General features: G+C 46.7%; 9 non-coding genes across 9 annotated transcripts; 6 read left to right on the top strand and 3 right to left on the bottom strand.

Moving 5' to 3' along the window:
* The first annotated feature begins 1150 nt into the window (after positions 1-1150).
* On the top strand, positions 1151-1223 carry TRNAA-AGC (transfer RNA alanine (anticodon AGC)). The gene has a single exon. It is a non-coding gene; the product is annotated as a tRNA-Ala (tRNA).
* A 583-nt stretch (positions 1224-1806) lies between these two features.
* On the bottom strand, positions 1807-1879 carry TRNAR-CCU (transfer RNA arginine (anticodon CCU)). Its single transcript has one exon. It is a non-coding gene; the product is annotated as a tRNA-Arg (tRNA).
* A 683-nt stretch (positions 1880-2562) lies between these two features.
* On the top strand, positions 2563-2635 carry TRNAA-AGC (transfer RNA alanine (anticodon AGC)). The gene has a single exon. It is a non-coding gene; the product is annotated as a tRNA-Ala (tRNA).
* Positions 2636-9795: 7160 nt separating this feature from the next.
* TRNAA-AGC (transfer RNA alanine (anticodon AGC)) lies at positions 9796-9868 on the top strand. Its single transcript has one exon. It is a non-coding gene; the product is annotated as a tRNA-Ala (tRNA).
* Positions 9869-10451: 583 nt separating this feature from the next.
* TRNAR-CCU (transfer RNA arginine (anticodon CCU)) lies at positions 10452-10524 on the bottom strand. Its single transcript has one exon. It is a non-coding gene; the product is annotated as a tRNA-Arg (tRNA).
* A 693-nt stretch (positions 10525-11217) lies between these two features.
* On the top strand, positions 11218-11290 carry TRNAA-AGC (transfer RNA alanine (anticodon AGC)). The gene has a single exon. It is a non-coding gene; the product is annotated as a tRNA-Ala (tRNA).
* Positions 11291-18450: 7160 nt separating this feature from the next.
* On the top strand, positions 18451-18523 carry TRNAA-AGC (transfer RNA alanine (anticodon AGC)). Its single transcript has one exon. It is a non-coding gene; the product is annotated as a tRNA-Ala (tRNA).
* Positions 18524-19106: 583 nt separating this feature from the next.
* On the bottom strand, positions 19107-19179 carry TRNAR-CCU (transfer RNA arginine (anticodon CCU)). The gene has a single exon. It is a non-coding gene; the product is annotated as a tRNA-Arg (tRNA).
* A 693-nt stretch (positions 19180-19872) lies between these two features.
* TRNAA-AGC (transfer RNA alanine (anticodon AGC)) lies at positions 19873-19945 on the top strand. The gene has a single exon. It is a non-coding gene; the product is annotated as a tRNA-Ala (tRNA).
* Positions 19946-22191: the final 2246 nt, after the last annotated feature.

Here is a 22191-nt window from a genome sequence, read left to right as displayed (position 1 = left end):
AACTATTCAATTTTGTTAAAGCCTGGAGGATGATGACATGACAGGAAGGACACAGCTTCTGGATGTTCATTAGTTATCTACCCAACCATTTTCTACCCATGGCCATGCTAATCACTGGGGCCATTTCCACCCATTACTTGCCCCTCCCCACCCAAAACACATCCTTCTGGGATCTCTTTGCTCTTTCCAGCATTAACATCAAACTGTGGCCTGTCAGTGCTATTTGTAAGCGGTCTGCTGACAGTTAATGGTTTAACTTCAGCTGTAAATGCAATACTGGTGTAATAAAAATGTCTTAACCACTTGATTTATATATGTTCCTTGCACTGAAGTGTTAAAACAAGCAATGGAAAAGCCAACAGGCTTGACTTGGGTATAGGCAGTTGCCACAGGCACTGTTATCGGTTCCATGTGATAATGTCCCCGCAAAAATGCTGCCATGCAAATAAGTCCCTGGAAAATTGCTGTTTTTTGCAGAGACATTATTACATGGAACATGCGGGGGACACCCCTGCAACCCCAAAAAACTTTTTTTTGTCCGGGATTGTGCCCTCTGCCGCCACCAATGTGCCTAGGTCCAATGTGCAGGTTTGTACCATTGTGGCAGTGCCCGATACAATGTGTACTTTTTCTTCTTTTATCCTTTTTTACTTTCCTTAGCAATTCTGGTGTGAACGGCTACGGAGAACGCATTTGACCATAATAAGGATAAACACGGTGCGTTTATCATTTGGGAAAAGAGAAAACAGCATACGAATCATTAGAAGGCATTGATATCAATATATTTCAAGGATCGCCTTAAACATTGTCTCACACTCCTTATAGATATGGAGCAACTTTTTCCGCTTGAAGTCTTTCTTCCACGTTAGGTTTTATTTGCCCCGATTGTCGGTCCGCTTCGGCAGTGCTTCCAAAATAGAACACATGGGATTTATAGTCGTGGCAGTGCAGTGCAACTAGCAGAGGACTGGCTGCAGCATTGCCTTGTGTGACGTGCACAGGCACTTCCTGTCTGTGGAAGGGGATACTTAGAAAAGGGCTACATGTGCTCCTATGAAGACCTCAGTGCAGTCAACTGTCATCTGTGAGTTCACAGAGTAATGTGCTATTCGACAACCAGGAAGAGAAACTAGGTGCCTCTTAACAGGAAGGGGAATTAGCTCAGATGGTAGAGCGCTCGCTTAGCATGCGAGAGGTAGCGGGATCGATGCCCGCATTCTCCAGCAAGACGCTTCTTCTTCATTTTCACTATTTTATTCAAAACTCACCAATCGTCGCAAATAAAGGCATGTGCTCGCTTCTGGGTTTTTTTTACTATCATCCTAAAAGTCTTCCGTCCACTTTCTGCTATCCCAAAGAGTCATCCGCGCGAGGGCCGGCAACAGGCGCATTGCATGGCATTGGTGACATATTCAGGAAATTCCACTTTGATGCCACCCAGGGCTGTTAACCTTTTATTTCATTTCAATACGATGCTTCGAATAATTGGTTCAAAGTGCGCAGCCTTTGCTCTTTTATTTCGTTTTCATCGGAGCAGGTCGGAGCTGGCAGAAGAGTGAGCCCTGTCTGCAGGAGCTCAGATTCCAGAAAGCATATTTTCCCTGTCTTTCTTACCACTCATCTGTGTCTCTTCGCTGACATGAGGGGTTGCTACACTCTGCAGTCTCCCGGCATTTAAAGTCTGCTACCAGCAGAGCACGTTCTGGACTTCACAGCGCCCAGCAAAGTACTAGCCTGCGCCCTCCCCCTACTACCGCAAAAACCTTTTGCATGCTTTAGCAGAAGTGTGAACAAAATGCCACGAACCACCCCAGATGGGACTCGAACCCACAATCCCTGGCTTAGGAGGCCAGTGCCTTATCCATTAGGCCACTGGGGCCACTCGACAGAGAAGGGGAAAGTTCTTTCTTTTCCTCTTCTCTCACTGGAGTCACGGGTACTGGCCCACTGAAAAGGGCAAGTTGGCTCACGTCCAAAGCTGCAGTGTCCCAGCACACGCGGGCAAAAGGCACCTGCTTGCACTCGGCTGGACACTTCCGCTTTATGGGACACACGATGGAAAGTGGACTCAATTCCCAGACCTAACTCTTACCTGTTTGGTATTCTGACGCTCGATTGTAAAATATGGCCAGCTGGTAAAAATGACAAAGGGCACTCCAGCGCTGGTCCTTTGGCTGCAGGCGGCGTGTCAGCGGCCTAAAACAGCAAGAGAAATAAAGTGAGAAGCAAGCACCTTTTCAATTGGGCTCTCGGGTCTATGGCACTGGTGTGCAGCCTCTTGATCACAAGCGCAGGTCCAGCGTGAAAGGGCGTGGGAGTGGAGTCACTCTGCTATTAATACCTGGTTGGCCAATCCTCATTGCAATGGATGGCCATCTGCAGCTTTACTTGTAGCTCCACTGAAGGTATTTTGTTTTGGGCAAAGGGGTGAGATTGTGATTTCCCCTGCGGCAGATGAAGAGAAAGGGCTTTATGCACTACAGGTCCCTGGACAGCAAGAAAGTGTGAGCCGGAGACTGTGCTTCAGCTCTGAAGCAGTGTATCGAGAGCCTTCGTGGAGGAGGGGAATTAGCTCAGATGGTAGAGCGCTCGCTTAGCATGCGAGAGGTAGCGGGATCGATGCCCGCATTCTCCAGCAAGACACTTTTTCTTCCATTTGACTATTTTATTCAAAACTCAAATTCTCCCAAATGAGGCATGCGCTGCTTGCTTCAGGGTGCTTACTATCATCCCAAAAGTCTTCCGTCCATTTTCTACTATCCCAAAAAGTCAGATTTTAAGTACAGATTTTAACATTGCTTATGCACCAGAATAGTAACAGATCTTTTGCCCCTCCGCCACCATCTCTGAAGTTAGCACCTCTCCCAACATTTGAAGAGTCAGCCCCCACCCCTCTGCCCTGCCACCACCCATCACCCTGTCGAAATGTAGGTAGGTTGCGCACCTCACGTGACCTCTCTTGCATTAGAGGGCGCTCAACTATTTTAAGTAACCCCCCCCTGCCTTTACATCAAATCTCTACTGCTGATGAAACACAGGAAACAAGTGCTAAAAGAACAGCCTGACATGGGTATGACTTCCCTAGTGAAAGACTTTGCCCGGCATTCGGGCAATCCTGCACGCCTGTTGGAGAGAGGATAATTTTAGATCGGTGCTGAGCACCTCAAACAAACATGACACCATCAAGGGAGAAGAAACTCAACACGTAGAGTTCCCAAGACAAGATCCAAAGCGAAATCCTCCAACGTCTCAAAGATGGCCTCCCTCACTTAAAAGATAGGCAGATGCGCCAGCCCACGCAGGGGGCGCTAGAGACGCAGCTCACATAGCGGGCCGCCCCTCTGGCTGCCCCCTGCGTGGACTCGCCTCCTCTAGGGAGGAGGCAGTCAGGGTGCCCCCAGAGGGTCCAGCCGGAAACGGCCTGCACCTTCGGGGGCTTAAATAGCCAGGGGTGGAGAGCGCAAGACCTCTCATCTAGCCCTGGCAGCAGTGGAATCCAGGGCAGGCCGTTCTCGCAAGAACGGAATGGTGTGAGATGGCTCACAGTCTTTTGGACATGGGACTTTGTAAGGCGGGATTGGCAGAGCCACCCGGCTAAGGACCATGGTTGGTGCCAGGCAGTCATAAGACCTGAGCAGGGGTGGGGGGGGCGCCCCCATAAGATGATTCCAAATTATGCGACCATATGTTTTTTCCAATAAAATGTTATATATGTTTCCAACTTTCAGAATATCTCCGACTCTATCATTGGGGCAAGCAGGAAATTTTATGCATGTTACTGATATGATGTAAGGGGCCAAGGAGTAGGGGTTAGCCCCGCTATGCACACAGAGCAAGCAGAAAAATACATGCTCTCAAGACCAGGCCGCTCTCATTGAGTAAATTGGATGCATCATTCCGCAGGTGAAATGCCACAGCAATTGAGCACAGTCCAACATTGCTACTGCACACCAACACAACACATCATCCAGATAGATGCTAGCTGTGGTTGCATTCTAAGTTTTAAAACAGCACTGCCACACATGGAGCACGTGGGAGGGAGATTTTGTCAATAAAATCGGGAGAACTGAATATTCTGATTGGATTGCATTGGGGTAGAATTATTTTAGGAGGAAGACAGTAAAAAAAAAGAGCAATATTTTGGATAGAAAAAAACAGTCTCCGCCATAAATCAGGAGGGTTGGCATGAATGCACTACAGATGGTGCTGCTGCACGGTGTATACCAGTCGATGGCAAGCCATCAGATAGACAATGCACGAAAAAAGACGTGATGTTATTTTAAAACATGGGGAAGTTAAAACAAATTTAAACTGTCATGTCAATCAACACATGATTCAATCCATCAAACCGACAGCACAACAGGGTATCTCGATCAACACACAATGTCAAATCGAAGGCAAACTAAGCTCGTTATTAGCATCGTCCCAGACCATGGACCTCCCCATCATCCCTGTGCCAACAAAAGATTCAGATTAACGCAGTCAACTTTGTGTAGATATAAGAGCACCAAACTAAATTATAAAAAGAAAGACACCATCCCACAATGCAGCGGAAATGATACACCTTGAAAATTGAGCCACAATATTGTCTAGACTCGATTTAAACAAGGGATATCTTCAACTTGAACTTAGCCCGGAATCCAGATACGTCATAACCTTCCCAATACGCCTATGACTATTTCACTGCTCCAGGCATCTTAGTTTCGAATATCCTCAGCAGTTGAGATTTTTCAAGAAGAAATACAGAAAGTAATCTGACATATCTCAAACTGCATACACAACAGTGAGAATATCCTGGTATTTGGCACGTCCCAAAAATCTCATGATAACGCTCCACAGTGTGCATGGCCCTGGAAGAAGCACACCTCACCCGGAAGCGCAAAAAAATGTGAATTCAGTAAACACTCTGTGAAATTGTTTGTTATCTAAAAGCATTACACAAGACCCAGTCAAAAAAAAGGCTTTAACGTCTACACCACATCCATCCTGTGTCACACAACTACGCTCCTTCCTGGGCCTGGCCAGCTAGTGCACGCACTACAATCAAGATTTTGCATCCATCAGCACACCCCTACAACATCTAGTCAAGAAAAATCATGAATTCATGTGGTCACGAAAATGTCAGTGTTTGAGAAAATATGCCATCCCATAGTATCATCTGTCTGCATGTTGTCCCTCAATCCCAACAGTCACACGATGGTCACAGTCGATGCGAGTCCAGTAGGCCTAGGAGTGATTCGGGCACAACACTCAGGTGATTCCGCCTCTCACAGATGCATTGCTTCATATGCCAGGTGAAGCCGCACGCAGACAGAACAGGCCTATGCACAAGCAGAAAAGTCTATCCATTGCATGGGGGTACAAACATTATCATCTGTTCCTGTTTGAAAAACAATTTGTGGTCAACCCTGACCATCAAGCTCTGACTACCATCTATGGCAAAGCAATGACTTGCATGCATCCACACATTGCCAGGTGGGGCTTGCATCTACAGGGCTATCATTTTGACATACTGCACAAGCCAACAAAACATGCAAATGGAGCAGATTTCCTATCTCGGGTACTCATCCCGTCGCATCACACTATTCCGTCAATAGTATATCATTTTATCACCTATGTAGTGCAACAAGGTTGACACGTCTGCTGCCAATATGATGAATCGAATTCCCGGGTACCAGTGGTCATGGGGTGAATATCAGTTTCTAAACCATCAATCAGCCCACACCTCTGATAGATACACCAGAATGGATCCGAACAGATTGGAATAAGCAAGTATACAATTAAAATTATAAACCGCCTTGTTTAATTTTGGTAACGTGGATGGAACAGCAGGCTTATCTCCTCTAAACATTGTGGATCATTGGTTAGTTGCAACACAGCAAAAATACAATTATTACCCAATGATAAAGGGAGTGTCCAGTCAAAGTTGATTACAAATATCTGCTTTATTATTAGCACAACAGACAGTAAAATACCACTACTAAATACAACCCACACTGTAAAGGAATGCAGAGGACAGACAGTTTCAAAGAAGGAAAAGGGATATACTCTGGATACTGACAGGAGGGTAGTCGGTATGGTTAATAACCGCAATAGTTTATTAAGGTTTCTTGGCTTCAGCAGAAGGGGAGAAAAGGATCTTAAAATGTCTCAAGGGGCCTTATGGGCAGGACCAGGGGGGATAGAACCAGAATGTACCTTTTGCTGTAGCTGTTCTTGTTGCTCCACAGGGTCGAAGCGGCTTCAGGACACTTCACAGGCTTCTGTGACAGAGTTTGAGATGGGAGTCAGCTGCCGGTATCAGGCGGCAGGACGGTTCAGTCAGCAAAGCTTGATGAACGTATGCAGGCTGTCCTACACAGGAACTCCGGTTCAGGAATCATTGTCTCTGTGCTGATCAGCAGTTCTGAAGTCCTTGTCGAGACGTCTCAGGTTTCTTTCAGCAACTGCGACTTGACAATGGTCACTGTTGAAGTTGGTTGTGAATCAAGGAACTTGAGTGGTTCGAAAAAATATCCTTCAAGGCGGGTGGCGATTGATGCTTGTCGTTGCACTTCTCCCAGCTTATTCAATGGACTTGTGTCGTCCTTTAAGGTGGATGACCCACAGCTAAGGAGTGTGCTACCTTGTCCTTTTGTTCACATCTGGCACTTCTTGTCCATGGATCTTGCTGAAAGGCCTAGCAGGGCATGATGTGTGTTGGCTGGGTACCGGTTCTGGAGCGGCTGGAGAGTCCTCCGAGTTCTTTTCTTCCCCTGTTCCATAGGAGAAGTTAAGAGGAGGGATATTGTTTCCCTCTTTGGAAATTCCTGGCATTCCTTCACTGGCGGAAGATGTAAGGCAGCCTGTACCTTCAGCCAGGATCCAAGGATGAGTTTTTCTTGCTACTTCTTATGTAGTCTTCAGATCTGCTAAAGAGGGTCTCTGATCCTCTTTTAAAGCTAAGTGGGCCACAGTGATTGGTGTAGGTTAAGCGTAACTTAGCGAGCCAACCCTGGGGTCCCTACTAACAATTTTCAGTATGCGTGAAGTCATCAGCATAGTGATTTGCAACAGGAAAAGGTAAAGGGGTGAAAACAGGAACAAGGGGTGTTCCTGAACAAATATGGCGAAAACCTCCTCTCAACAGAAAGAGCTCTGGGCTCACTCCCTTGTGATACTAAGTCCCACCCATTTGCCTGTCTGCTGTCTCTTTATTTAAATGTCCTCCCTGTGTGGTTCCTGTTAAAGCGGCATTTCGCTATTGAAGATGCTGAGAGACCAGATTCTCTGGCTCTTGCAACAAACTACATTCTCATACCTTATGAATGGGGTCCCCATATCGGGGGTGGCCTACTGCAATAAAAGAACCAGACACGACCGTTCACTGACATCGATACTGAGAGGAGGGAGCTGGCTTCAGGGTGACCCATTTACATGTGAAAGGTTGTTGAGTTTCCTGTCTCCTTTGTTATTCTCTGCATCCAGGCCCCATGTGGCCTGTTTGATGTACCCCCCTGTGGGTATGTGAATTGCTGCCGTAAGCTGCAGGGCCTAACAAAAGAGCAGGGAGCCTTTGTCAGTTAAGCAGGTTGACCATGGCTGGGGGAAGTTTAGCCTCCCCCTGCCTTACGATGATATTGCGCAGTCCTCTGCTGTCACATTGCAACTAAATATGACATGGCAGACTGTGCCTGTAGGCAGTGTCCAACCCAGAATACACAGCTCTATGAGTTTGTTGTGATGTGAGCATACGGAAATGTTTGTGGATTAGCCCAACACATTTTCCTGAGGTCAGTGTGCCATCATCCATTTAATTAAAAATGTCAAAAAAAGTCCAGGGGAGCCCACACTCATCATGCGTTTGGTCGAATTCCTCACCTATATTCTTGTAAAAAGTAAATCATTTAAGTATTGTAGAGGGAGGCCCCTTTCATGCCACTATTGTGCTGATATGCAATGTTTGTATGGCTCATTGATTAATGAGCAAAGTCCTTAAAGAGGTGAAGTGTTTCGGCCTCAGGGATAGCATAGACCCTGGTGAGATTTGGACACAAATGGTCAGTGAGTGGACAGACTTAACATACCAACAGAAATGACCACTGAGGTGTTGGGGTAGAAACACATTGGTCTCTTGAGCTGCCCTTTGGATAGTTTTACCAAACCGTGATGTGTTAATTGCAGACTATTTATGGTGTTAATAGGGCAAAGGGCCCCTTAAGTAAGGTACGTACTCCGATGGAGTGTTTGAGATCACCAGTCCCGGCATTGCTTTGGATGCCTTCGGGTTTTGTATAGATATGCCGCCCCATAGGCACACACTATAGGACAAAGAAATGGCCACGCCTGGGGCCATGGGAGCATACTGGGAAATAAAAACAAGGGAATGTTGAGCAATGAAATTGCTGAGGACACAGACCGAGGACATTAAACAAAGACAATTCCCTTTTACCAACGACTGCTAGACTGGAACATCTGCTGTGGTGGGGGATTGTGGACTTGGAGAGAAACCTGTACCCCGGGATATGTGTGTACTTCGTCTGAATGCACAGTGGCATGTGCAGGAGAGTAGTCAAGTTACCATTACCCTCTCTTTTTGCATCCACTCAATTATTTACTGCCTTCCCCCTTTTCTTCCTGTCCTTTTTCAATATGCGCCACCTAAAAACTATTCAATTTTGTTAAAGCCTGGAGGATGATGACATGACAGGAAGGACACAGCTTCTGGATGTTCATTAGTTATCTACCCAACCATTTTCTACCCATGGCCATGCTAATCACTGGGGCCATTTCCACCCATTACTTGCCCCTCCCCACCCAAAACACATCCTTCTGGGATCTCTTTGCTCTTTCCAGCATTAACATCAAACTGTGGCCTGTCAGTGCTATTTGTAAGCGGTCTGCTGACAGTTAATGGTTTAACTTCAGCTGTAAATGCAATACTGGTGTAATAAAAATGTCTTAACCACTTGATTTATATATGTTCCTTGCACTGAAGTGTTAAAACAAGCAATGGAAAAGCCAACAGGCTTGACTTGGGTATAGGCAGTTGCCACAGGCACTGTTATCGGTTCCATGTGATAATGTCCCCGCAAAAATGCTGCCATGCAAATAAGTCCCTGGAAAATTGCTGTTTTTTGCAGAGACATTATTACATGGAACATGCGGGGGACACCCCTGCAACCCCAAAAAACTTTTTTTTGTCCGGGATTGTGCCCTCTGCCGCCACCAATGTGCCTAGGTCCAATGTGCAGGTTTGTACCATTGTGGCAGTGCCCGATACAATGTGTACTTTTTCTTCTTTTATCCTTTTTTACTTTCCTTAGCAATTCTGGTGTGAACGGCTACGGAGAACGCATTTGACCATAATAAGGATAAACACGGTGCGTTTATCATTTGGGAAAAGAGAAAACAGCATACGAATCATTAGAAGGCATTGATATCAATATATTTCAAGGATCGCCTTAAACATTGTCTCACACTCCTTATAGATATGGAGCAACTTTTTCCGCTTGAAGTCTTTCTTCCACGTTAGGTTTTATTTGCCCCGATTGTCGGTCCGCTTCGGCAGTGCTTCCAAAATAGAACACATGGGATTTATAGTCGTGGCAGTGCAGTGCAACTAGCAGAGGACTGGCTGCAGCATTGCCTTGTGTGACGTGCACAGGCACTTCCTGTCTGTGGAAGGGGATACTTAGAAAAGGGCTACATGTGCTCCTATGAAGACCTCAGTGCAGTCAACTGTCATCTGTGAGTTCACAGAGTAATGTGCTATTCGACAACCAGGAAGAGAAACTAGGTGCCTCTTAACAGGAAGGGGAATTAGCTCAGATGGTAGAGCGCTCGCTTAGCATGCGAGAGGTAGCGGGATCGATGCCCGCATTCTCCAGCAAGACGCTTCTTCTTCATTTTCACTATTTTATTCAAAACTCACCAATCGTCGCAAATAAAGGCATGTGCTCGCTTCTGGGTTTTTTTTACTATCATCCTAAAAGTCTTCCGTCCACTTTCTGCTATCCCAAAGAGTCATCCGCGCGAGGGCCGGCAACAGGCGCATTGCATGGCATTGGTGACATATTCAGGAAATTCCACTTTGATGCCACCCAGGGCTGTTAACCTTTTATTTCATTTCAATACGATGCTTCGAATAATTGGTTCAAAGTGCGCAGCCTTTGCTCTTTTATTTCGTTTTCATCGGAGCAGGTCGGAGCTGGCAGAAGAGTGAGCCCTGTCTGCAGGAGCTCAGATTCCAGAAAGCATATTTTCCCTGTCTTTCTTACCACTCATCTGTGTCTCTTCGCTGACATGAGGGGTTGCTACACTCTGCAGTCTCCCGGCATTTAAAGTCTGCTACCAGCAGAGCACGTTCTGGACTTCACAGCGCCCAGCAAAGTACTAGCCTGCGCCCTCCCCCTACTACCGCAAAAACCTTTTGCATGCTTTAGCAGAAGTGTGAACAAAATGCCACGAACCACCCCAGATGGGACTCGAACCCACAATCCCTGGCTTAGGAGGCCAGTGCCTTATCCATTAGGCCACTGGGGCCACTCGACAGAGAAGGGGAAAGTTCTTTCTTTTCCTCTTCTCTCACTGGAGTCACGGGTACTGGCCCACTGAAAAGGGCAAGTTGGCTCACGTCCAAAGCTGCAGTGTCCCAGCACACGCGGGCAAAAGGCACCTGCTTGCACTCGGCTGGACACTTCCGCTTTATGGGACACACGATGGAAAGTGGACTCAATTCCCAGACCTAACTCTTACCTGTTTGGTATTCTGACGCTCGATTGTAAAATATGGCCAGCTGGTAAAAATGACAAAGGGCACTCCAGCGCTGGTCCTTTGGCTGCAGGCGGCGTGTCAGCGGCCTAAAACAGCAAGAAATAGCGAGAGAAATAAAGTGAGAAGCAAGCACCTTTTCAATTGGGCTCTCGGGTCTCTGGGACTGGTGTGCAGCCTCTTGATCACAAGCGCAGGTCCAGCGTGAAAGGGCGTGGGAGTGGAGTCACTCTGCTATTAATACCTGGTTGGCCAATCCTCATTGCAATGGATGGCCATCTGCAGCTTTACTTGTAGCTCCACTGAAGGTATTTTGTTTTGGGCAAAGGGGTGAGATTGTGATTTCCCCTGCGGCAGATGAAGAGAAAGGGCTTTATGCACTACAGGTCCCTGGACAGCAAGCAAGTGTGAGCAGGAGACTGTGCTTCAGCTCTGAAGCAGTGTATCGAGAGCCTTCGTGGAGGAGGGGAATTAGCTCAGATGGTAGAGCGCTCGCTTAGCATGCGAGAGGTAGCGGGATCGATGCCCGCATTCTCCAGCAAGACACTTTTTCTTCCATTTGACTATTTTATTCAAAACTCAAATTCTCCCAAATGAGGCATGCGCTGCTTGCTTCAGGGTGCTTACTATCATCCCAAAAGTCTTCCGTCCATTTTCTACTATCCCAAAAAGTCAGATTTTAAGTACAGATTTTAACATTGCTTATGCACCAGAATAGTAACAGATCTTTTGCCCCTCCGCCACCATCTCTGAAGTTAGCACCTCTCCCAACATTTGAAGAGTCAGCCCCCACCCCTCTGCCCTGCCACCACCCATCACCCTGTCGAAATGTAGGTAGGTTGCGCACCTCACGTGACCTCTCTTGCATTAGAGGGCGCTCAACTATTTTAAGTAACCCCCCCCTGCCTTTACATCAAATCTCTACTGCTGATGAAACACAGGAAACAAGTGCTAAAAGAACAGCCTGACATGGGTATGACTTCCCTAGTGAAAGACTTTGCCCGGCATTCGGGCAATCCTGCACGCCTGTTGGAGAGAGGATAATTTTAGATCGGTGCTGAGCACTTCAAACAAACATGACACCATCAAGGGAGAAGAAACTCAACACGTAGAGTTCCCAAGACAAGATCCAAAGCGAAATCCTCCAACGTCTCAAAGATGGCCTCCCTCACTTAAAAGATAGGCAGATGCGCCAGCCCACGCAGGGGGCGCTAGAGACGCAGCTCACATAGCGGGCCGCCCCTCTGGCTGCCCCCTGCGTGGACTCGCCTCCTCTAGGGAGGAGGCAGTCAGGGTGCCCCCAGAGGGTCCAGCCGGAAACGGCCTGCACCTTCGGGGGCTTAAATAGCCAGGGGTGGAGAGCGCAAGACCTCTCATCTAGCCCTGGCAGCAGTGGAATCCAGGGCAGGCCGTTCTCGCAAGAACGGAATGGTGTGAGATGGCTCACAGTCTTTTGGACATGGGACTTTGTAAGGCGGGATTGGCAGAGCCACCCGGCTAAGGACCATGGTTGGTGCCAGGCAGTCATAAGACCTGAGCAGGGGTGGGGGGGGCGCCCCCATAAGATGATTCCAAATTATGCGACCATATGTTTTTTCCAATAAAATGTTATATATGTTTCCAACTTTCAGAATATCTCCGACTCTATCATTGGGGCAAGCAGGAAATTTTATGCATGTTACTGATATGATGTAAGGGGCCAAGGAGTAGGGGTTAGCCCCGCTATGCACACAGAGCAAGCAGAAAAATACATGCTCTCAAGACCAGGCCGCTCTCATTGAGTAAATTGGATGCATCATTCCGCAGGTGAAATGCCACAGCAATTGAGCACAGTCCAACATTGCTACTGCACACCAACACAACACATCATCCAGATAGATGCTAGCTGTGGTTGCATTCTAAGTTTTAAAACAGCACTGCCACACATGGAGCACGTGGGAGGGAGATTTTGTCAATAAAATCGGGAGAACTGAATATTCTGATTGGATTGCATTGGGGTAGAATTATTTTAGGAGGAAGACAGTAAAAAAAAAGAGCAATATTTTGGATAGAAAAAAACAGTCTCCGCCATAAATCAGGAGGGTTGGCATGAATGCACTACAGATGGTGCTGCTGCACGGTGTATACCAGTCGATGGCAAGCCATCAGATAGACAATGCACGAAAAAAGACGTGATGTTATTTTAAAACATGGGGAAGTTAAAACAAATTTAAACTGTCATGTCAATCAACACATGATTCAATCCATCAAACCGACAGCACAACAGGGTATCTCGATCAACACACAATGTCAAATCGAAGGCAAACTAAGCTCGTTATTAGCATCGTCCCAGACCATGGACCTCCCCATCATCCCTGTGCCAACAAAAGATTCAGATTAACGCAGTCAACTTTGTGTAGATATAAGAGCACCAAACTAAATTATAAAAAGAAAGACACCATCCCACAATGCAGCGGAAATGATACACCTTGAAAATTGAGCCACAATATTGTCTAGACTCGATTTAAACAAGGGATATCTTCAACTTGAACTTAGCCCGGAATCCAGATACGTCATAACCTTCCCAATACGCCTATGACTATTTCACTGCTCCAGGCATCTTAGTTTCGAATATCCTCAGCAGTTGAGATTTTTCAAGAAGAAATACAGAAAGTAATCTGACATATCTCAAACTGCATACACAACAGTGAGAATATCCTGGTATTTGGCACGTCCCAAAAATCTCATGATAACGCTCCACAGTGTGCATGGCCCTGGAAGAAGCACACCTCACCCGGAAGCGCAAAAAAATGTGAATTCAGTAAACACTCTGTGAAATTGTTTGTTAGCTAAAAGCATTACACAAGACCCAGTCAAAAAAAAGGCTTTAACGTCTACACCACATCCATCCTGTGTCACACAACTACGCTCCTTCCTGGGCCTGGCCAGCTAGTGCACGCACTACAATCAAGATTTTGCATCCATCAGCACACCCCTACAACATCTAGTCAAGAAAAATCATGAATTCATGTGGTCACGAAAATGTCAGTGTTTGAGAAAATATGCCATCCCATAGTATCATCTGTCTGCATGTTGTCCCTCAATCCCAACAGTCACACGATGGTCACAGTCGATGCGAGTCCAGTAGGCCTAGGAGTGATTCGGGCACAACACTCAGGTGATTCCGCCTCTCACAGATGCATTGCTTCATATGCCAGGTGAAGCCGCACGCAGACAGAACAGGCCTATGCACAAGCAGAAAAGTCTATCCATTGCATGGGGGTACAAACATTATCATCTGTTCCTGTTTGAAAAACAATTTGTGGTCAACCCTGACCATCAAGCTCTGACTACCATCTATGGCAAAGCAATGACTTGCATGCATCCACACATTGCCAGGTGGGGCTTGCATCTACAGGGCTATCATTTTGACATACTGCACAAGCCAACAAAACATGCAAATGGAGCAGATTGCCTATCTCGGGTACTCATCCCGTCGCATCACACTATTCCGTCAATAGTATATCATTTTATCACCTATGTAGTGCAACAAGGTTGACACGTCTGCTGCCAATATGATGAATCGAATTCCCGGGTACCAGTGGTCATGGGGTGAATATCAGTTTCTAAACCATCAATCAGCCCACACCTCTGATAGATACACCAGAATGGATCCGAACAGATTGGAATAAGCAAGTATACAATTAAAATTATAAACCGCCTTGTTTAATTTTGGTAACGTGGATGGAACAGCAGGCTTATCTCCTCTAAACATTGTGGATCATTGGTTAGTTGCAACACAGCAAAAATACAATTATTACCCAATGATAAAGGGAGTGTCCAGTCAAAGTTGATTACAAATATCTGCTTTATTATTAGCACAACAGACAGTAAAATAACACTACTAAATACAACCCACACTGTAAAGGAATGCAGAGGACAGACAGTTTCAAAGAAGGAAAAGGGATATACTCTGGATACTGACAGGAGGGTAGTCGGTATGGTTAATAACCGCAATAGTTTATTAAGGTTTCTTGGCTTCAGCAGAAGGGGAGAAAAGGATCTTAAAATGTCTCAAGGGGCCTTATGGGCAGGACCAGGGGGGATAGAACCAGAATGTACCTTTTGCTGTAGCTGTTCTTGTTGCTCCACAGGGTCGAAGCGGCTTCAGGACACTTCACAGGCTTCTGTGACAGAGTTTGAGATGGGAGTCAGCTGCCGGTATCAGGCGGCAGGACGGTTCAGTCAGCAAAGCTTGATGAACGTATGCAGGCTGTCCTACACAGGAACTCCGGTTCAGGAATCATTGTCTCTGTGCTGATCAGCAGTTCTGAAGTCCTTGTCGAGACGTCTCAGGTTTCTTTCAGCAACTGCGACTTGACAATGGTCACTGTTGAAGTTGGTTGTGAATCAAGGAACTTGAGTGGTTCGAAAAAATATCCTTCAAGGCGGGTGGCGATTGATGCTTGTCGTTGCACTTCTCCCAGCTTATTCAATGGACTTGTGTCGTCCTTTAAGGTGGATGACCCACAGCTAAGGAGTGTGCTACCTTGTCCTTTTGTTCACATCTGGCACTTCTTGTCCATGGATCTTGCTGAAAGGCCTAGCAGGGCATGATGTGTGTTGGCTGGGTACCGGTTCTGGAGCGGCTGGAGAGTCCTCCGAGTTCTTTTCTTCCCCTGTTCCATAGGAGAAGTTAAGAGGAGGGATATTGTTTCCCTCTTTGGAAATTCCTGGCATTCCTTCACTGGCGGAAGATGTAAGGCAGCCTGTACCTTCAGCCAGGATCCAAGGATGAGTTTTTCTTGCTACTTCTTATGTAGTCTTCAGATCTGCTAAAGAGGGTCTCTGATCCTCTTTTAAAGCTAAGTGGGCCACAGTGATTGGTGTAGGTTAAGCGTAACTTAGCGAGCCAACCCTGGGGTCCCTACTAACAATTTTCAGTATGCGTGAAGTCATCAGCATAGTGATTTGCAACAGGAAAAGGTAAAGGGGTGAAAACAGGAACAAGGGGTGTTCCTGAACAAATATGGCGAAAACCTCCTCTCAACAGAAAGAGCTCTGGGCTCACTCCCTTGTGATACTAAGTCCCACCCATTTGCCTGTCTGCTGTCTCTTTATTTAAATGTCCTCCCTGTGTGGTTCCTGTTAAAGCGGCATTTCGCTATTGAAGATGCTGAGAGACCAGATTCTCTGGCTCTTGCAACAAACTACATTCTCATACCTTATGAATGGGGTCCCCATATCGGGGGTGGCCTACTGCAATTAAAGAACCAGACACGACCGTTCACTGACATCGATACTGAGAGGAGGGAGCTGGCTTCAGGGTGACCCATTTACATGTGAAAGGTTGTTGAGTTGCCTGTCTCCTTTGTTATTCTCTGCATCCAGGCCCCATGTGGCCTGTTTGATGTACCCCCCTGTGGGTATGTAAATTGCTGCCGTAAGCTGCAGGGCCTAACAAAAGAGCAGGGAGCCTTTGTCAGTTAAGCAGGTTGACCATGGCTGGGGGAAGTTTAGCCTCCCCCTGCCTTACGATGATATTGCGCAGTCCTCTGCTGTCACATTGCAACTAAATATGACATGGCAGACTGTGCCTGTAGGCAGTGTCCAACCCAGAATACACAGCTCTATGAGTTTGTTGTGATGTGAGCATACGGAAATGTTTGTGGATTAGCCCAACACATTTTCCTGAGGTCAGTGTGCCATCATCCATTTAATTAAAAATGTCAAAAAAAGTCCAGGGGAGCCCACACTCATCATGCGTTTGGTCGAATTCCTCACCTATATTCTTGTAAAAAGTAAATCATTTAAGTATTGTAGAGGGAGGCCCCTTTCATGCCACTATTGTGCTGATATGCAATGTTTGTATGGCTCATTGATTAATGAGCAAAGTCCTTAAAGAGGTGAAGTGTTTCGGCCTCAGGGATAGCATAGACCCTGGTGAGATTTGGACACAAATGGTCAGTGAGTGGACAGACTTAACATACCAACAGAAATGACCACTGAGGTGTTGGGGTAGAAACACATTGGTCTCTTGAGCTGCCCTTTGGATAGTTTTACCAAACCGTGATGTGTTAATTGCAGACTATTTATGGTGTTAATAGGGCAAAGGGCCCCTCAAGTAAGGTACGTACTCCGATGGAGTGTTTGAGATCACCAGTCCCGGCATTGCTTTGGATGCCTTCGGGTTTTGTATAGATATGCCGCCCCATAGGCACACACTATAGGACAAAGAAATGGCCACGCCTGGGGCCATGGGAGCATACTGGGAAATAAAAACAAGGGAATGTTGAGCAATGAAATTGCTGAGGACACAGACCGAGGACATTAAACAAAGACAATTCCCTTTTACCAACGACTGCTAGACTGGAACATCTGCTGTGGTGGGGGATTGTGGACTTGGAGAGAAACCTGTACCCCGGGATATGTGTGTACTTCGTCTGAATGCACAATGGCATGTGCAGGAGAGTAGTCAAGTTACCATTACCCTCTCTTTTTGCATCCACTCAATTATTTACTGCCTTCCCCCTTTTCTTCCTGTCCTTTTTCAATATGCGCCACCTAAAAACTATTCAATTTTGTTAAAGCCTGGAGGATGATGACATGACAGGAAGGACACAGCTTCTGGATGTTCATTAGTTATCTACCCAACCATTTTCTACCCATGGCCATGCTAATCACTGGGGCCATTTCCACCCATTACTTGCCCCTCCCCACCCAAAACACATCCTTCTGGGATCTCTTTGCTCTTTCCAGCATTAACATCAAACTGTGGCCTGTCAGTGCTATTTGTAAGCGGTCTGCTGACAGTTAATGGTTTAACTTCAGCTGTAAATGCAATACTGGTGTAATAAAAATGTCTTAACCACTTGATTTATATATGTTCCTTGCACTGAAGTGTTAAAACAAGCAATGGAAAAGCCAACAGGCTTGACTTGGGTATAGGCAGTTGCCACAGGCACTGTTATCGGTTCCATGTGATAATGTCCCCGCAAAAATGCTGCCATGCAAATAAGTCCCTGGAAAATTGCTGTTTTTTGCAGAGACATTATTACATGGAACATGCGGGGGACACCCCTGCAACCCCAAAAAACTTTTTTTTGTCCGGGATTGTGCCCTCTGCCGCCACCAATGTGCCTAGGTCCAATGTGCAGGTTTGTACCATTGTGGCATTGCCCGATACAATGTGTACTTTTTCTTCTTTTATCCTTTTTTACTTTCCTTAGCAATTCTGGTGTGAACGGCTACGGAGAACGCATTTGACCATAATAAGGATAAACACGGTGCGTTTATCATTTGGGAAAAGAGAAAACAGCATACGAATCATTAGAAGGCATTGATATCAATATATTTCAAGGATCGCCTTAAACATTGTCTCACACTCCTTATAGATATGGAGCAACTTTTTCCGCTTGAAGTCTTTCTTCCACGTTAGGTTTTATTTGCCCCGATTGTCGGTCCGCTTCGGCAGTGCTTCCAAAATAGAACACATGGGATTTATAGTCGTGGCAGTGCAGTGCAACTAGCAGAGGACTGGCTGCAGCATTGCCTTGTGTGACGTGCACAGGCACTTCCTGTCTGTGGAAGGGGATACTTAGAAAAGGGCTACATGTGCTCCTATGAAGACCTCAGTGCAGTCAACTGTCATCTGTGAGTTCACAGAGTAATGTGCTATTCGACAACCAGGAAGAGAAACTAGGTGCCGCTTAACAGGAAGGGGAATTAGCTCAGATGGTAGAGCGCTCGCTTAGCATGCGAGAGGTAGCGGGATCGATGCCCGCATTCTCCAGCAAGACGCTTTTTCTTCATTTTCACTATTTTATTCAAAACTCACCAATCGTCGCAAATAAAGGCATGTGCTCGCTTCTGGGTTTTTTTTACTATCATCCTAAAAGTCTTCCGTCCACTTTCTGCTATCCCAAAGAGTCATCCGCGCGAGGGCCGGCAACAGGCGCATTGCATGGCATTGGTGACATATTCAGGAAATTCCACTTTGATGCCACCCAGGGCTGTTAACCTTTTATTTCATTTCAATACGATGCTTCGAATAATTGGTTCAAAGTGCGCAGCCTTTGCTCTTTTATTTCGTTTTCATCGGAGCAGGTCGGAGCTGGCAGAAGAGTGAGCCCTGTCTGCAGGAGCTCAGATTCCAGAAAGCATATTTTCCCTGTCTTTCTTACCACTCATCTGTGTCTCTTCGCTGACATGAGGGGTTGCTACACTCTGCAGTCTCCCGGCATTTAAAGTCTGCTACCAGCAGAGCACGTTCTGGACTTCACAGCGCCCAGCAAAGTACTAGCCTGCGCCCACCCCCTACTACCGCAAAAACCTTTTGCATGCTTTGGCAGAAGTGTGAACAAAATGCCACGAACCACCCCAGATGGGACTCGAACCCACAATCCCTGGCTTAGGAGGCCAGTGCCTTATCCATTAGGCCACTGGGGCCACTCGACAGAGAAGGGGAAAGTTCTTTCTTTTCCTCTTCTCTCACTGGAGTCACGGGTACTGGCCCACTGAAAAGGGCAAGTTGGCTCACGTCCAAAGCTGCAGTGTCCCAGCACACGCGGGCAAAAGGCACCTGCTTGCACTCGGCTGGACACTTCCGCTTTATGGGACACACGATGGAAAGTGGACTCAATTCCCAGACCTAACTCTTACCTGTTTGGTATTCTGACGCTCGATTGTAAAATATGGCCAGCTGGTAAAAATGACAAAGGGCACTCCAGCGCTGGTCCTTTGGCTGCAGGCGGCGTGTCAGCGGCCTAAAACAGCAAGAAATAGCGAGAGAAATAAAGTGAGAAGCAAGCACCTTTTCAATTGGGCTCTCGGGTCTATGGCACTGGTGTGCAGCCTCTTGATCACAAGCGCAGGTCCAGCGTGAAAGGGCGTGGGAGTGGAGTCACTCTGCTATTAATACCTGGTTGGCCAATCCTCATTGCAATGGATGGCCATCTGCAGCTTTACTTGTAGCTCCACTGAAGGTATTTTGTTTTGGGCAAAGGGGTGAGATTGTGATTTCCCCTGCGGCAGATGAAGAGAAAGGGCTTTATGCACTACAGGTCCCTGGACAGCAAGCAAGTGTGAGCCGGAGACTGTGCTTCAGCTCTGAAGCAGTGTATCGAGAGCCTTCGTGGAGGAGGGGAATTAGCTCAGATGGTAGAGCGCTCGCTTAGCATGCGAGAGGTAGCGGGATCGATGCCCGCATTCTCCAGCAAGACACTTTTTCTTCCATTTGACTATTTTATTCAAAACTCAAATTCTCCCAAATGAGGCATGCGCTGCTTGCTTCAGGGTGCTTACTATCATCCCAAAAGTCTTCCGTCCATTTTCTACTATCCCAAAAAGTCAGATTTTAAGTACAGATTTTAACATTGCTTATGCACCAGAATAGTAACAGATCTTTTGCCCCTCCGCCACCATCTCTGAAGTTAGCACCTCTCCCAACATTTGAAGAGTCAGCCCCCACCCCTCTGCCCTGCCACCACCCATCACCCTGTCGAAATGTAGGTAGGTTGCGCACCTCACGTGACCTCTCTTGCATTAGAGGGCGCTCAACTATTTTAAGTAACCCCCCCCTGCCTTTACATCAAATCTCTACTGCTGATGAAACACAGGAAACAAGTGCTAAAAGAACAGCCTGACATGGGTATGACTTCCCTAGTGAAAGACTTTGCCCGGCATTCGGGCAATCCTGCACGCCTGTTGGAGAGAGGATAATTTTAGATCGGTGCTGAGCACCTCAAACAAACATGACACCATCAAGGGAGAAGAAACTCAACACGTAGAGTTCCCAAGACAAGATCCAAAGCGAAATCCTCCAACGTCTCAAAGATGGCCTCCCTCACTTAAAAGATAGGCAGATGCGCCAGCCCACGCAGGGGGCGCTAGAGACGCAGCTCACATAGCGGGCCGCCCCTCTGGCTGCCCCCTGCGTGGACTCGCCTCCTCTAGGGAGGAGGCAGTCAGGGTGCCCCCAGAGGGTCCAGCCGGAAACGGCCTGCACCTTCGGGGGCTTAAATAGCCAGGGGTGGAGAGCGCAAGACCTCTCATCTAGCCCTGGCAGCAGTGGAATCCAGGGCAGGCCGTTCTCGCAAGAACGGAATGGTGTGAGATGGCTCACAGTCTTTTGGACATGGGACTTTGTAAGGCGGGATTGGCAGAGCCACCCGGCTAAGGACCATGGTTGGTGCCAGGCAGTCATAAGACCTGAGCAGGGGTGGGGGGGGGCGCCCCCATAAGATGATTCCAAATTATGCGACCATATGTTTTTTCCAATAAAATGTTATATATGTTTCCAACTTTCAGAATATCTCCGACTCTATCATTGGGGCAAGCAGGAAATTTTATGCATGTTACTGATATGATGTAAGGGGCCAAGGAGTAGGGGTTAGCCCCGCTATGCACACAGAGCAAGCAGAAAAATACATGCTCTCAAGACCAGGCCGCTCTCATTGAGTAAATTGGATGCATCATTCCGCAGGTGAAATGCCACAGCAATTGAGCACAGTCCAACATTGCTACTGCACACCAACACAACACATCATCCAGATAGATGCTAGCTGTGGTTGCATTCTAAGTTTTAAAACAGCACTGCCACACATGGAGCACGTGGGAGGGAGATTTTGTCAATAAAATCGGGAGAACTGAATATTCTGATTGGATTGCATTGGGGTAGAATTATTTTAGGAGGAAGACAGTAAAAAAAAAGAGCAATATTTTGGATAGAAAAAAACAGTCTCCGCCATAAATCAGGAGGGTTGGCATGAATGCACTACAGATGGTGCTGCTGCACGGTGTATACCAGTCGATGGCAAGCCATCAGATAGACAATGCACGAAAAAAGACGTGATGTTATTTTAAAACATGGGGAAGTTAAAACAAATTTAAACTGTCATGTCAATCAACACATGATTCAATCCATCAAACCGACAGCACAACAGGGTATCTCGATCAACACACAATGTCAAATCGAAGGCAAACTAAGCTCGTTATTAGCATCGTCCCAGACCATGGACCTCCCCATCATCCCTGTGCCAACAAAAGATTCAGATTAACGCAGTCAACTTTGTGTAGATATAAGAGCACCAAACTAAATTATAAAAAGAAAGACACCATCCCACAATGCAGCGGAAATGATACACCTTGAAAATTGAGCCACAATATTGTCTAGACTCGATTTAAACAAGGGATATCTTCAACTTGAACTTAGCCCGGAATCCAGATACGTCATAACCTTCCCAATACGCCTATGACTATTTCACTGCTCCAGGCATCTTAGTTTCGAATATCCTCAGCAGTTGAGATTTTTCAAGAAGAAATACAGAAAGTAATCTGACATATCTCAAACTGCATACACAACAGTGAGAATATCCTGGTATTTGGCACGTCCCAAAAATCTCATGATAACGCTCCACAGTGTGCATGGCCCTGGAAGAAGCACACCTCACCCGGAAGCGC

This window comes from Ambystoma mexicanum, chromosome 5q (genome assembly GCF_040938575.1).
Source record: "Ambystoma mexicanum isolate Mex_15411 chromosome 5q, UKY_AmexF1_1, whole genome shotgun sequence".
In the NCBI taxonomy this organism is placed as follows: Eukaryota; Metazoa; Chordata; class Amphibia; order Caudata; family Ambystomatidae; genus Ambystoma; species Ambystoma mexicanum.
Note: the sequence above shows the minus strand (reverse complement) of the source record. Positions and strands in the feature narration are given on the sequence as shown.